This window comes from Heterodontus francisci, chromosome 22 (assembly GCF_036365525.1).
Source record: "Heterodontus francisci isolate sHetFra1 chromosome 22, sHetFra1.hap1, whole genome shotgun sequence".
Lineage (NCBI taxonomy): Eukaryota > Metazoa > Chordata > Chondrichthyes > Heterodontiformes > Heterodontidae > Heterodontus > Heterodontus francisci.
The window spans coordinates 37,987,916-38,003,310 of NC_090392.1; the positions used below are offsets into that span (position 1 = coordinate 37,987,916).

Consider the following 15,395-nt stretch of genomic DNA (forward strand, 5'->3'; position numbering starts at 1 on the left):
TCAACACGGTTGCAGTGCTGAGGAAGCTGCAAGTATTGTTAAACTATACAGTCAAGATCTATTTGTGGTGCTTGTTTCATTGAAATGCAATTCCACTGTGACATTTCGCAAGGCTGCAGAGGTATTGACCCAGCAATGGACGCTCAGCAGTGCACAACACATTGCCAGGCCATTCAGGCCATCGTACCATTGCCACTTTTTTCAAAGACTTGCCAGTTGGGCCCACTTCCTTCGCTCTGCTTTTGTTTGCCTCTCCTTTCATGCAATTATCCAATTCCCTTTTTTGTAAACTCTCACTTAAGAAACTAAGTTTGGAAGAGGTGCAGCAGCTGCTGCAGTGTCAATGCACAGTGTGCCATCATTGACAAGATTCCCTTCCCCAACCACTCCAAGACATCCACTTGGGATTCTTGCCAAGTTCTGGATTTCATTTCTCATTATTTACTGATTGCACTGACACATATTTGTGCTTTTAAACTCTTTATTTTTATCAAATGCGTCCTTATTTTGCTGATTTGCAACATACAATGTGATTACCCGAGCAGTAGAATGCGTAACAGAGGCAGTTAAATAATGGGGGCGAAGCTTCGCTACAGCTATATAATGTCCTGGTTAGACCCCACCTGGAGTGCTCTGCATAGTTCTGGGCATTCCACTTTATAAAGTATACAAATTGGCCTTGGTATACAGGGCAGTTCAGATCCAGCAGAATGTTTTCAGAGTTCAAATGGTTAGATTAGGAAGCCATGTCCCCGCTTCCACAGAGACAGCTGTTGGTTTCCACCTGGTGCCTCACTTGCTTCTGAATTTCAAGGTGTAGAATGAAATCAAGCAACGTAACCCAAGTTTGCAATGCTTTCCATGCAATCATCAACCACATCATTCCCGTCTTCCTCACCTTAGCTGCACAGCCCTCTAAACGTTGCAATCCACGTCACACAGGATTTGTTCCAGGATTAAACTTTCAGTAGGATTATATTAATATCTGTGCCCGCATCTTGAAATGAGATTCTCAGCGATATCCAACACAAATTGAATTGTATAGATGACAGGCAAATACAGGAAAACAGGTCAGTATGCAACACAATCCCATGGTGCCTATTTTCAGATGCACAATATTCATCTTTTCCAGCAAATGAAAGAATTTTTCAGTGAATCATTTGTAAAGTCAGTGTTAATGCCATTTCTGCCTTTCTTTCTTCTCGTTTTGCAACATACTGGCGCCTAAATCCAATTAATGTATATTCATGTTTATTGGGGAGACCAAACGCAGACTGGGTGATCGCTTTGCGGAACACGTCCGCTCAGTCCGCAAGCAGGACCCTGAGCTTCTGGTTGCTTGCCATTTCAAGACTCCCCGCTGCTCTCATGCTTACATCTCTATCCTGGGCTTGCTGCAGTGTTCCAGTGAACAACAACGCAAGCTCGAAAAACAGCATCTCGTTGACCGATTAGTTTAGTTTCGTGATGCAGCACTGAAACAGGCCCTTCGGCCCACCGAGTCTGTGCCGACCATCGACCACCCATTTATACTAATCCTACACGAATTCCATATTCCTACCACATCCCCACCTTCCCTATATTTCCCTACCACCTACCTTTACTAGGGGCAATTGGGAATGGCCAATTAACCTATCAACCAGCAAGTCTTTGGCATGTGGGAGGAAACCGGAGCACCCGGAGGAATCCCACGCAGACACAGGGAGAACTTGCAAACACCACACAGGCAGTGCCCAGAATTGAAACCGGGTCGCTGGAGCTGTGAGGCTGCGGTGCTAACCATTGCACACGAGAGCGTGCCGGACTGAACATTGAGTTCAATAATTTCAGATCATGACGGGCCCCCCATTTTACTTTCACTTTTTGTTATTTTTCTTTTTTACATTTTTTACATTTTTTTGTATGTTTATTTTATTTCATCTTAGTTTGTTCAGTTTACTTACCCACTGTTTTGTTTTCATGTTTGTACTTGCTGCTGTTCAATTTTCAATCCGTTAACAGTCCTATCTGTAATAATGCTTTGTCTTTCAACACACCATTAACATATTGTTTGCCTTTGCTCCATGACCTTCTGGTCAGCTATTCTGTGGCCTTGCCCAATCTGCACCTTCTCCTTTGTTATCTCTTGCTCCACCCCCGCTTTACTTGCTTCTAACCTTTGACTTTTCTAATATTTGCCAGTTCTGAAGAAGGGTCACTGAGCCGAAATGTTAACTCTGCTTCTCTCTCCACAGATGCTGCCAGACCTGCTGAGTAATTCCAGAATTTCTTGCTTTTATTTCAGATTTCCAGCATCCACAGTATTTTGCTTTTATTCATGTATATTCTTCCTCAGTTCAATATGAAGGAGCGGGTTGATATTGAGCGGAGCCGCAGTGCATCTCATTTTCAACGCCACCTTGTTACTTTTCCTGTTACTCGCCGAATGAAGAACAATACAAAGTGATAATTTGGCACGTCTGCCTGTTTCCTTAGCTTCAGTTACAGAATCAGCTGTGTCCGTCTTTAAGGGAGGCAAAGTACTCTTCGAGCTCTGCGTGACGCTGAATAGTTTTGTTAATCTGCATCAATAAACCCAGGTATGTCTCTGTTACTGACTGAACAAAACGCTAATAGGTCTGTGAGCGAATGTCATAACTTAAATAACTTTTTCCCCTCTGCGTGTCATGAACCTTTACCCCTTGTCATAATTGCGGCTGCATGTTAAGAGCTGCGTTTTCAAGGTGCTTAAGACACCAAGAATCTGCCGCAGCAGTGGTTAAATTGAAAAGGATTTTTGCTCCTTTTACCCAAAAAGAAATGTTCAGGAGGAGCATTTTCCCCAAACTTGTTTCCACCGGAGATTCATCATTGCAACTCAAAGAAAGTTTCAGTCACTTGGGTGTTCTGTTCGAGCTGCTCGGAGGTTTAGTGGCCCGGATATCATGTGCCTACGTTTTGCTGAGCCTGTGCTTGGTTTCTGGGGAGATTTTGCCCGGGTTGTGCTATTTTACCTCCCTGAGATGGCCAGTAACCTGTTGATTGAGGCAGCAGACCCCTCTTGCTGCTAGCAGCGAGTAATTGGACAGTGCGGGTTAAAATATTGCGGCGTGCCCCTGTCTCAACGAATGTGGAGCTGGCGAAAGTGAATTGCTGATGTGCTTTTGCCTCGTCTGAAATGAGACTCAGATCAGCTGTGACTTAGCAAGCTAGTGTTGCAGGTTTCTATTCTAATCTGAGCCAAATGAAGTGCAAGTGCTAGGTTTTGAGGAACTTTCTGCAGCATCAGGACTAGAAAGAGGAGCGATTGCAAGGCATTGTGCACACAATGTGCAAGAGAAATAGGACTTTGAGAAATTGTGTTGTGTTAATGGGGAATGTCAATGATTGCCTCCATCGTGGTCAGAAGTTTGGGTTTGTTTCGAAAATGTTTCTGCCCAGTTTCGAACTGGGGACCTTTTGCGTGTTAGACAAACGTGATCACCACTACACTACAGAAACTCAACACGGTTGCAGTGCTGAGGAAGCTGCAAGTATTGTTAAACTATACAGTCAAGATCTATTTGTGGTGCTTGTTTCATTGAAATGCAATTCCACTGTGACATTTCGCAAGGCTGCAGAGGTATTGACCCAGCAATGGACGCTCAGCAGTGCACAACACATTGCCAGGCCATTGAGGCCATCGTACCATTGCCACTTTTTTCAAAGACTTGCCAGTTGGGCCCACTTCCTTCGCTCTGCTTTTGTTTGCCTCTCCTTTCATGCAATTATCCAATTCCCTTTTTTGTAAACTCTCACTTAAGAAACTAAGTTTGGAAGAGGTGCAGCAGCTGCTGCAGTGTCAATGCACAGTGTGCCATCATTGACAAGATTCCCTTCCCCAACCACTCCAAGACATCCACTTGGGATTCTTGCCAAGTTCTGGATTTCATTTCTCATTATTTACTGATTGCACTGACACATATTTGTGCTTTTAAACTCTTTATTTTTATCAAATGCGTCCTTATTTTGCAGATTTGCAACATACAATGTGATTACCCGAGCAGTAGAATGCGTAACAGAGGCAGTTAAATAATGGGGGCGAAGCTTCGCTACAGCTATATAATGTCCTGGTTAGACCCCACCTGGAGTGCTCTGCATAGTTCTGGGCATTCCACTTTATAAAGTATACAAATTGGCCTTGGTATACAGGGCAGTTCAGATCCAGCAGAATGTTTTCAGAGTTCAAATGGTTAGATTAGGAAGCCATGTCCCCGCTTCCACAGAGACAGCTGTTGGTTTCCACCTGGTGCCTCACTTGCTTCTGAATTTCAAGGTGTAGAATGAAATCAAGCAACGTAACCCAAGTTTGCAATGCTTTCCATGCAATCATCAACCACATCATTCCCGTCTTCCTCACCTTAGCTGCACAGCCCTCTAAACGTTGCAATCCACGTCACACAGGATTTGTTCCAGGATTAAACTTTCAGTAGGATTATATTAATATCTGTGCCCGCATCTTGAAATGAGATTCTCAGCGATATCCAACACAAATTGAATTGTATAGATGACAGGCAAATACAGGAAAACAGGTCAGTATGCAACACAATCCCATGGTGCCTATTTTCAGATGCACAATATTCATCTTTTCCAGCAAATGAAAGAATTTTTCAGTGAATCATTTGTAAAGTCAGTGTTAATGCCATTTGTGCCTTTCTTTCTTCTCGTTTTGCAACATACTGGCGCCTAAATCCAATTAATGTATATTCATGTTTATTGGGGAGACCAAACGCAGACTGGGTGATCGCTTTGCGGAACACGTCCGCTCAGTCCGCAAGCAGGACCCTGAGCTTCTGGTTGCTTGCCATTTCAAGACTCCCCGCTGCTCTCATGCTTACATCTCTATCCTGGGCTTGCTGCAGTGTTCCAGTGAACAACAACGCAAGCTCGAAAAACAGCATCTCGTTGACCGATTAGTTTAGTTTCGTGATGCAGCACTGAAACAGGCCCTTCGGCCCACCGAGTCTGTGCCGACCATCGACCACCCATTTATACTAATCCTACACGAATTCCATATTCCTACCACATCCCCACCTTCCCTATATTTCCCTATAACCTACCTTTACTAGGGGCAATTGGGAATGGCCAATTAACCTATCAACCAGCAAGTCTTTGGCATGTGGGAGGAAACCGGAGCACCCGGAGGAATCCCACGCAGACACAGGGAGAACTTGCAAACACCACACAGGCAGTGCCCAGAATTGAAACCGGGTCGCTGGAGCTGTGAGGCTGCGGTGCTAACCATTGCACACGAGAGCGTGCCGGACTGAACATTGAGTTCAATAATTTCAGATCATGACGGGCCCCCCATTTTACTTTCACTTTTTGTTATTTTTCTTTTTTACATTTTTTACATTTTTTTGTATGTTTATTTTATTTCATCTTAGTTTGTTCAGTTTACTTACCCACTGTTTTGTTTTCATGTTTGTACTTGCTGCTGTTCAATTTTCAATCCGTTAACAGTCCTATCTGTAATAATGCTTTGTCTTTCAACACACCATTAACATATTGTTTGCCTTTGCTCCATGACCTTCTGGTCAGCTATTCTGTGGCCTTGCCCAATCTGCACCTTCTCCTTTGTTATCTCTTGCTCCACCCCCGCTTTACTTGCTTCTAACCTTTGACTTTTCTAATATTTGCCAGTTCTGAAGAAGGGTCACTGAGCCGAAATGTTAACTCTGCTTCTCTCTCCACAGATGCTGCCAGACCTGCTGAGTAATTCCAGAATTTCTTGCTTTTATTTCAGATTTCCAGCATCCACAGTATTTTGCTTTTATTCATGTATATTCTTCCTCAGTTCAATATGAAGGAGCGGGTTGATATTGAGCGGAGCCGCAGTGCATCTCATTTTCAACGCCACCTTGTTAGTTTTCCTGTTACTCGCCGAATGAAGAACAATACAAAGTGATAATTTGGCACGTCTGCCTGTTTCCTTAGCTTCAGTTACAGAATCAGCTGTGTCCGTCTTTAAGGGAGGCAAAGTACTCTTCGAGCTCTGCGTGACGCTGAATAGTTATGTTAATCTGCTTCAATAAACCCAGGTATGTCTCTGTTACTGACTGAACAAAACGCTAATAGGTCTGTGAGCGAATGTCATAACTTAAATAACTTTTTCCCCTCTGCGTGTCATGAACCTTTACCCCTTGTCATAATTGCGGCTGCATGTTAAGAGCTGCGTTTTCAAGGTGCTTAAGACACCAAGAATCTGCCGCAGCAGTGGTTAAATTGAAAAGGATTTTTGCTCCTTTTACCCAAAAAGAAATGTTCAGGAGGAGCATTTTCCCCAAACTTGTTTCCACCGGAGATTCATCATTGCAACTCAAAGAAAGTTTCAGTCACTTGGGTGTTCTGTTCGAGCTGCTCGGAGGTTTAGTGGCCCGGATATCATGTGCCTACGTTTTGCTGAGCCTGTGCTTGGTTTCTGGGGAGATTTTGCCCGGGTTGTGCTATTTTACCTCCCTGAGATGGCCAGTAACCTGTTGATTGAGGCAGCAGACCCCTCTTGCTGCTAGCAGCGAGTAATTGGACAGTGCGGGTTAAAATATTGCGGCGTGCCCCTGTCTCAACGAATGTGGAGCTGGCGAAAGTGAATTGCTGATGTGCTTTTGCCTCGTCTGAAATGAGACTTAGATCAGCTGTGACTTAGCAAGCTAGTGTTGCAGGTTTCTAATCTAATCTGAGCCAAATGAAGTGCAAGTGCTAGGTTTTGAGGAACTTTCTGCAGCATCAGGACAAGAAAGAGAAGCGATTGCAAGGCATTGTGCACACAATGTGCAAGAGAAATAGGACTTTGAGAAATTGTGTTGTGTTAATGGGGAATGTCAATGATTGCATCCATCGTGGTCAGAGGTTTGGGTTTGTTTCGAAAATGTTTCTGCCCAGTTTCGAACTGGGGACCTTTTGCGTGTAAGACAAACGTGATCACCACTACACTACAGAAACTCAGCACGATTGCAGTGCTGAGGAAGCTGCGAGTATTGTTAAACTATACAGTCATGATCTATTTGTGGTGCTTGTTTCATTGAAATGCAATTCCACTGTGACATTTCGCAAGGCTGCAGAGGTATTGACCCAGCAATGGACGCTCAGCAGTGCACAACACATTGCCAGGCCATTCAGGCCATCGTACCATTGCCACTTTTTTCAAAGACTTGCCAGTTGGGCCCACTTCCTTCGCTCTGCTTTTGTTTGCCTCTCCTTTCATGCAATTATCCAATTCCCTTTTTTGTAAACTCTCACTTAAGAAACTAAGTTTGGAAGAGGTGCAGCAGCTGCTGCAGTGTCAATGCACAGTGTGCCATCATTGACAAGATTCCCTTCCCCAACCACTCCAAGACATCCACTTGGGATTCTTGCCAAGTTCTGGATTTCATTTCTCATTATTTACTGATTGCACTGACACATATTTGTGCTTTTAAACTCTTTATTTTTATCAAATGCGTCCTTATTTTGCTGATTTGCAACATACAATGTGATTACCCGAGCAGTAGAATGCGTAACAGAGGCAGTTAATTAATGGGGGCGAAGCTTCGCTACAGCTATATAATGTCCTGGTTAGACCCCACCTGGAGTGCTCTGCATAGTTCTGGGCATTCCACTTTATAAAGTATACAAATTGGCCTTGGTATACAGGGCAGTTCAGATCCAGCAGAATGTTTTCAGAGTTCAAATGGTTAGATTAGGAAGCCATGTCCCCGCTTCCACAGAGACAGCTGTTGGTTTCCACCTGGTGCCTCACTTGCTTCTGAATTTCAAGGTGTAGAATGAAATCAAGCAACGTAACCCAAGTTTGCAATGCATTCCATGCAATCATCAACCACATCATTCCCGTCTTCCTCACCTTAGCTGCACAGCCCTCTAAACGTTGCAATCCACGTCACACAGGATTTGTTCCAGGATTAAACTTTCAGTAGGATTATATTAATATCTGTGCCCGCATCTTGAAATGAGATTCTCAGCGATATCCAACACAAATTGAATTGTATAGATGACAGGCAAATACAGGAAAACAGGTCAGTATGCAACACAATCCCATGGTGCCTATTTTCAGATGCACAATATTCATCTTTTCCAGCAAATGAAAGAATTTTTCAGTGAATCATTTGTAAAGTCAGTGTTAATGCCATTTGTGCCTTTCTTTCTTCTCGTTTTGCAACATACTGGCGCCTAAATCCAATTAATGTATATTCATGTTTATTGGGGAGACCAAACGCAGACTGGGTGATCGCTTTGCGGAACACGTCCGCTCAGTCCGCAAGCAGGACCCTGAGCTTCTGGTTGCTTGCCATTTCAAGACTCCCCGCTGCTCTCATGCTTACATCTCTATCCTGGGCTTGCTGCAGTGTTCCAGTGAACAACAACGCAAGCTCGAAAAACAGCATCTCGTTGACCGATTAGTTTAGTTTCGTGATGCAGCACTGAAAGAGGCCCTTCGGCCCACCGAGTCTGTGCCGACCATCGACCACCCATTTATACTAATCCTACACGAATTCCATATTCCTACCACATCCCCACCTTCCCTATATTTCCCTATCACCTACCTTTACTAGGGGCAATTGGGAATGGCCAATTAACCTATCAACCAGCAAGTCTTTGGCATGTGGGAGGAAACCGGAGCACCCGGAGGAATCCCACGCAGACACAGGGAGAACTTGCAAACACCACACAGGCAGTGCCCAGAATTGAAACCGGGTCGCTGGAGCTGTGAGGCTGCGGTGCTAACCATTGCACACGAGAGCGTGCCGGACTGAACATTGAGTTCAATAATTTCAGATCATGACGGGCCCCCCATTTTACTTTCACTTTTTGTTATTTTTCTTTTTTACATTTTTTACATTTTTTTGTATGTTTATTTTATTTCATCTTAGTTTGTTCAGTTTACTTACCCACTGTTTTGTTTTCATGTTTGTACTTGCTGCTGTTCAATTTTCAATCCGTTAACAGTCCTATCTGTAATAATGCTTTGTCTTTCAACACACCATTAACATATTGTTTGCCTTTGCTCCATGACCTTCTGGTCAGCTATTCTGTGGCCTTGCCCAATCTGCACCTTCTCCTTTATTATCTCTTGCTCCACCCCCGCTTTACTTGCTTCTAACCTTTGACTTTTCTAATATTTGCCAGTTCTGAAGAAGGGTCACTGAGCCGAAATGTTAACTCTGCTTCTCTCTCCACAGATGCTGCCAGACCTGCTGAGTAATTCCAGAATTTCTTGCTTTTATTTCAGATTTCCAGCATCCACAGTATTTTGCTTTTATTCATGTATATTCTTCCTCAGTTCAATATGAAGGAGCGGGTTGATATTGAGCGGAGCCGCAGTGCATCTCATTTTCAACGCCACCTTGTTACTTTTCCTGTTACTCGCCGAATGAAGAACAATACAAAGTGATAATTTGGCACGTCTGCCTGTTTCCTTAGCTTCAGTTACAGAATCAGCTGTGTCCGTCTTTAAGGGAGGCAAAGTACTCTTCGAGCTCTGCGTGACGCTGAATAGTTATGTTAATCTGCATCAATAAACCCAGGTATGTCTCTGTTACTGACTGAACAAAACGCTAATAGGTCTGTGAGCGAATGTCATAACTTAAATAACTTTTTCCCCTCTGCGTGTCATGAACCTTTACCCCTTGTCATAATTGCGGCTGCATGTTAAGAGCTGCGTTTTCAAGGTGCTTAAGACACCAAGAATCTGCCGCAGCAGTGGTTAAATTGAAAAGGATTTTTGCTCCTTTTACCCAAAAAGAAATGTTCAGGAGGAGCATTTTCCCCAAACTTGTTTCCACCGGAGATTCATCATTGCAACTCAAAGAAAGTTTCAGTCACTTGGGTGTTCTGTTCGAGCTGCTCGGAGGTTTAGTGGCCCGGATATCATGTGCCTACGTTTTGCTGAGCCTGTGCTTGGTTTCTGGGGAGATTTTGCCCGGGTTGTGCTATTTTACCTCCCTGAGATGGCCAGTAACCTGTTGATTGAGGCAGCAGACCCCTCTTGCTGCTAGCAGCGAGTAATTGGACAGTGCGGGTTAAAATATTGCGGCGTGCCCCTGTCTCAACGAATGTGGAGCTGGCGAAAGTGAATTGCTGATGTCCTTTTGCCTCGTCTGAAATGAGACTTAGATCAGCTGTGACTTAGCAAGCTAGTGTTGCAGGTTTCTAATCTAATCTGAGCCAAATGAAGTGCAAGTGCTAGGTTTTGAGGAACTTTCTGCAGCATCAGGACAAGAAAGAGGAGCGATTGCAAGGCATTGTGCACACAATGTGCAAGAGAAATAGGACTTTGAGAAATTGTGTTGTGTTCATGGGGAATGTCAATGATTGCATCCATCGTGGTCAGACGTTTGGGTTTGTTTCGAAAATCTTTCTGCCCAGTTTCGAACTGGGGACCTTTTGCGTGTAAAACAAACGTGATCACCACTACACTACAGAAACTCAACACGGTTGCAGTGCTGAGGAAGCTGCAAGTATTGTTAAACTATACAGTCATGATCTATTTGTGGTGCTTGTTTCATTGAAATGCAATTCCACTGTGACATTTCGCAAGGCTGCAGAGGTATTGACCCAGCAATGGACGCTCAGCAGTGCACAACACATTGCCAGGCCATTCAGGCCATCGTACCATTGCCACTTTTTTCAAAGACTTGCCAGTTGGGCCCACTTCCTTCGCTCTGCTTTTGTTTGCCTCTCCTTTCATGCAATTATCCAATTCCCTTTTTTGTAAACTCTCACTTAAGAAACTAAGTTTGGAAGAGGTGCAGCAGCTGCTGCAGTGTCAATGCACAGTGTGCCATCATTGACAAGATTCCCTTCCCCAACCACTCCAAGACATCCACTTGGGATTCTTGCCAAGTTCTGGATTTCATTTCTCATTATTTACTGATTGCACTGACACATATTTGTGCTTTTAAACTCTTTATTTTTATCAAATGCGTCCTTATTTTGCTGATTTGCAACATACAATGTGATTACCCGAGCAGTAGAATGCGTAACAGAGGCAGTTAAATAATGGGGGCGAAGCTTCGCTACAGCTATATAATGTCCTGGTTAGACCCCACCTGGAGTGCTCTGCATAGTTCTGGGCATTCCACTTTATAAAGTATACAAATTGGCCTTGGTATACAGGGCAGTTCAGATCCAGCAGAATGTTTTCAGAGTTCAAATGGTTAGATTAGGAAGCCATGTCCCCGCTTCCACAGAGACAGCTGTTGGTTTCCACCTGGTGCCTCACTTGCTTCTGAATTTCAAGGTGTAGAATGAAATCATGCAACGTAACCCAAGTTTGCAATGCTTTCCATGCAATCATCAACCACATCATTCCCGTCTTCCTCACCTTAGCTGCACAGCCCTCTAAACGTTGCAATCCACGTCACACAGGATTTGTTCCAGGATTAAACTTTCAGTAGGATTATATTAATATCTGTGCCCGCATCTTGAAATGAGATTCTCAGCGATATCCAACACAAATTGAATTGTATAGATGACAGGCAAATACAGGAAAACAGGTCAGTATGCAACACAATCCCATGGTGCCTATTTTCAGATGCACAATATTCATCTTTTCCAGCAAATGAAAGAATTTTTCAGTGAATCATTTGTAAAGTCAGTGTTAATGCCATTTGTGCCTTTCTTTCTTCTCGTTTTGCAACATACTGGCGCCTAAATCCAATTAATGTATATTCATGTTTATTGGGGAGACCAAACGCAGACTGGGTGATCGCTTTGCGGAACACGTCCGCTCAGTCCGCAAGCAGGACCCTGAGCTTCTGGTTGCTTGCCATTTCAAGACTCCCCGCTGCTCTCATGCTTACATCTCTATCCTGGGCTTGCTGCAGTGTTCCAGTGAACAACAACGCAAGCTCGAAAAACAGCATCTCGTTGACCGATTAGTTTAGTTTCGTGATGCAGCACTGAAACAGGCCCTTCGGCCCACCGAGTCTGTGCCGACCATCGACCACCCATTTATACTAATCCTACACGAATTCCATATTCCTACCACATCCCCACCTTCCCTATATTTCCCTACCACCTACCTTTACTAGGGGCAATTGGGAATGGCCAATTAACCTATCAACCAGCAAGTCTTTGGCATGTGGGAGGAAACCGGAGCACCCGGAGGAATCCCACGCAGACACAGGGAGAACTTGCAAACACCACACAGGCAGTGCCCAGAATTGAAACCGGGTCGCTGGAGCTGTGAGGCTGCGGTGCTAACCATTGCACACGAGCGCGTGCCGGACTGAACATTGAGTTCAATAATTTCAGATCATGACGGGCCCCCCATTTTACTTTCACTTTTTGTTATTTTTCTTTTTTACATTTTTTACATTTTTTTGTATGTTTATTTTATTTCATCTTAGTTTGTTCAGTTTACTTACCCACTGTTTTGTTTTCATGTTTGTACTTGCTGCTGTTCAATTTTCAATCCGTTAACAGTCCTATCTGTAATAATGCTTTGTCTTTCAACACACCATTAACATATTGTTTGCCTTTGCTCCATGACCTTCTGGTCAGCTATTCTGTGGCCTTGCCCAATCTGCACCTTCTCCTTTGTTATCTCTTGCTCCACCCCCGCTTTACTTGCTTCTAACCTTTGACTTTTCTAATATTTGCCAGTTCTGAAGAAGGGTCACTGAGCCGAAATGTTAACTCTGCTTCTCTCTCCACAGATGCTGCCAGACCTGCTGAGTAATTCCAGAATTTCTTGCTTTTATTTCAGATTTCCAGCATCCACAGTATTTTGCTTTTATTCATGTATATTCTTCCTCAGTTCAATATGAAGGAGCGGGTTGATATTGAGCGGAGCCGCAGTGCATCTCATTTTCAACGCCACCTTGTTAGTTTTCCTGTTACTCGCCGAATGAAGAACAATACAAAGTGATAATTTGGCACGTCTGCCTGTTTCCTTAGCTTCAGTTACAGAATCAGCTGTGTCCGTCTTTAAGGGAGGCAAAGTCCTCTTCGAGCTCTGCGTGACGCTGAATAGTTATGTTAATCTGCATCAATAAACCCAGGTATGTCTCTGTTACTGACTGAACAAAACGCTAATAGGTCTGTGAGCGAATGTCATAACTTAAATAACTTTTTCCCCTCTGCGTGTCATGAACCTTTACCCCTTGTCATAATTGCGGCTGCATGTTAAGAGCTGCGTTTTCAAGGTGCTTAAGACACCAAGAATCTGCCGCAGCAGTGGTTAAATTGAAAAGGATTTTTGCTCCTTTTACCCAAAAAGAAATGTTCAGGAGGAGCATTTTCCCCAAACTTGTTTCCACCGGAGATTCATCATTGCAACTCAAAGAAAGTTTCAGTCACTTGGGTGTTCTGTTCGAGCTGCTCGGAGGTTTAGTGGCCCGGATATCATGTGCCTACGTTTTGCTGAGCCTGTGCTTGGTTTCTGGGGAGATTTTGCCCGGGTTGTGCTATTTTACCTCCCTGAGATGGCCAGTAACTTGTTGATTGAGGCAGCAGACGCCACTTGCTGCTGACAGCGAGTAATTGGACAGTGCGGGTCAAAATATTGCAGCGTGCCCCTGTCTCAACGAATGTGGAGCTGGTGAAAGTGAATTGCTGATGTGCTTTTGCCTCGTCTGAAATGAGACTCAGATCAGCTGTGACTTAGCAAGCTAGTGTTGCAGGTTTCTATTCTAATCTGAGCCAAATGAAGTGCAAGTGCTAGGTTTTGAGGAACTTTCTGCAGCATCAGGACTAGAAAGAGGAGCGATTGCAAGGCATTGTGCACACAATGTGCAAGAGAAATAGGACTTTGAGAAATTGTGTTGTGTTAATGGGGAATGTCAATGATTGCATATATCGTGGTCAGAAGTTTGGGTTTGTTTCGAAAATGTTTCTGCCCAGTTTCGAACTGGGGACCTTTTGCGTGTTAGACAAACGTGATCACCACTACACTACAGAAACTCAACACGGTTGCAGTGCTGAGGAAGCTGCAAGTATTGTTAAACTATACAGTCAAGATCTATTTGTGGTGCTTGTTTCATTGAAATGCAATTCCACTGTGACATTTCGCAAGGCTGCAGAGGTATTGACCCAGCAATGGACGCTCAGCAGTGCACAACACATTGCCAGGCCATTCAGGCCATCGTACCATTGCCACTTTTTTCAAAGACTTGCCAGTTGGGCCCACTTCCTTCGCTCTGCTTTTGTTTGCCTCTCCTTTCATGCAATTATCCAATTCCCTTTTTTGTAAACTCTCACTTAAGAAACTAAGTTTGGAAGAGGTGCAGCAGCTGCTGCAGTGTCAATGCACAGTGTGCCATCATTGACAAGATTCCCTTCCCCAACCACTCCAAGACATCCACTTGGGATTCTTGCCAAGTTCTGGATTTCATTTCTCATTATTTACTGATTGCACTGACACATATTTGTGCTTTTAAACTCTTTATTTTTATCAAATGCGTCCTTATTTTGCTGATTTGCAACATACAATGTGATTACCCGAGCAGTAGAATGCGTAACAGAGGCAGTTAAATAATGGGGGCGAAGCTTCGCTACAGCTATATAATGTCCTGGTTAGACCCCACCTGGAGTGCTCTGCATAGTTCTGGGCATTCCACTTTATAAAGTATACAAATTGGCCTTGGTATACAGGGCAGTTCAGATCCAGCAGAATGTTTTCAGAGTTCAAATGGTTAGATTAGGAAGCCATGTCCCCGCTTCCACAGAGACAGCTGTTGGTTTCCACCTGGTGCCTCACTTGCTTCTGAATTTCAAGGTGTAGAATGAAATCAAGCAACGTAACCCAAGTTTGCAATGCATTCCATGCAATCATCAACCACATCATTCCCGTCTTCCTCACCGTAGCTGCACAGCCCTCTAAACGTTGCAATCCACGTCACACAGGATTTGTTCCAGGATTAAACTTTCAGTAGGATTATATTAATATCTGTGCCCGCATCTTGAAATGAGATTCTCAGCGATATCCAACACAAATTGAATTGTATAGATGACAGGCAAATACAGGAAAACAGGTCAGTATGCAACACAATCCCATGGTGCCTATTTTCAGATGCACAATATTCATCTTTTCCAGCAAATGAAAGAATTTTTCAGTGAATCATTTGTAAAGTCAGTGTTAATGCCATTTGTGCCTTTCTTTCTTCTCGTTTTGCAACATACTGGCGCCTAAATCCAATTAATGTATATTCATGTTTATTGGGGAGACCAAACGCAGACTGGGTGATCGCTTTGCGGAACACGTCCGCTCAGTCCGCAAGCAGGACCCTGAGCTTCTGGTTGCTTGCCATTTCAAGACTCCCCGCTGCTCTCATGCTTACATCTCTATCCTGGGCTTGCTGCAGTGTTCCAGTGAACAACAACGCAAGCTCGAAAAACAGCATCTCGTTGACCGATTAGTTTAGTTTCGTGATGCAGCA

General features: G+C 43.9%; 4 non-coding genes across 4 annotated transcripts; all 4 read right to left on the reverse strand.

Annotated features, from left to right (window-relative positions):
• Positions 1-3,407: 3,407 nt before the first annotated feature.
• Positions 3,408-3,480, reverse strand: trnav-aac (transfer RNA valine (anticodon AAC)). Its single transcript has one exon. It is a non-coding gene; the product is annotated as a tRNA-Val (tRNA).
• Positions 3,481-6,887: 3,407 nt separating this feature from the next.
• On the reverse strand, positions 6,888-6,960 carry trnav-uac (transfer RNA valine (anticodon UAC)). Its single transcript has one exon. It is a non-coding gene; the product is annotated as a tRNA-Val (tRNA).
• A 3,407-nt stretch (positions 6,961-10,367) lies between these two features.
• Positions 10,368-10,440, reverse strand: trnav-uac (transfer RNA valine (anticodon UAC)). Its single transcript has one exon. It is a non-coding gene; the product is annotated as a tRNA-Val (tRNA).
• Positions 10,441-13,847: 3,407 nt separating this feature from the next.
• On the reverse strand, positions 13,848-13,920 carry trnav-aac (transfer RNA valine (anticodon AAC)). Its single transcript has one exon. It is a non-coding gene; the product is annotated as a tRNA-Val (tRNA).
• Between the last annotated feature and the right edge of the window lie 1,475 nt (positions 13,921-15,395).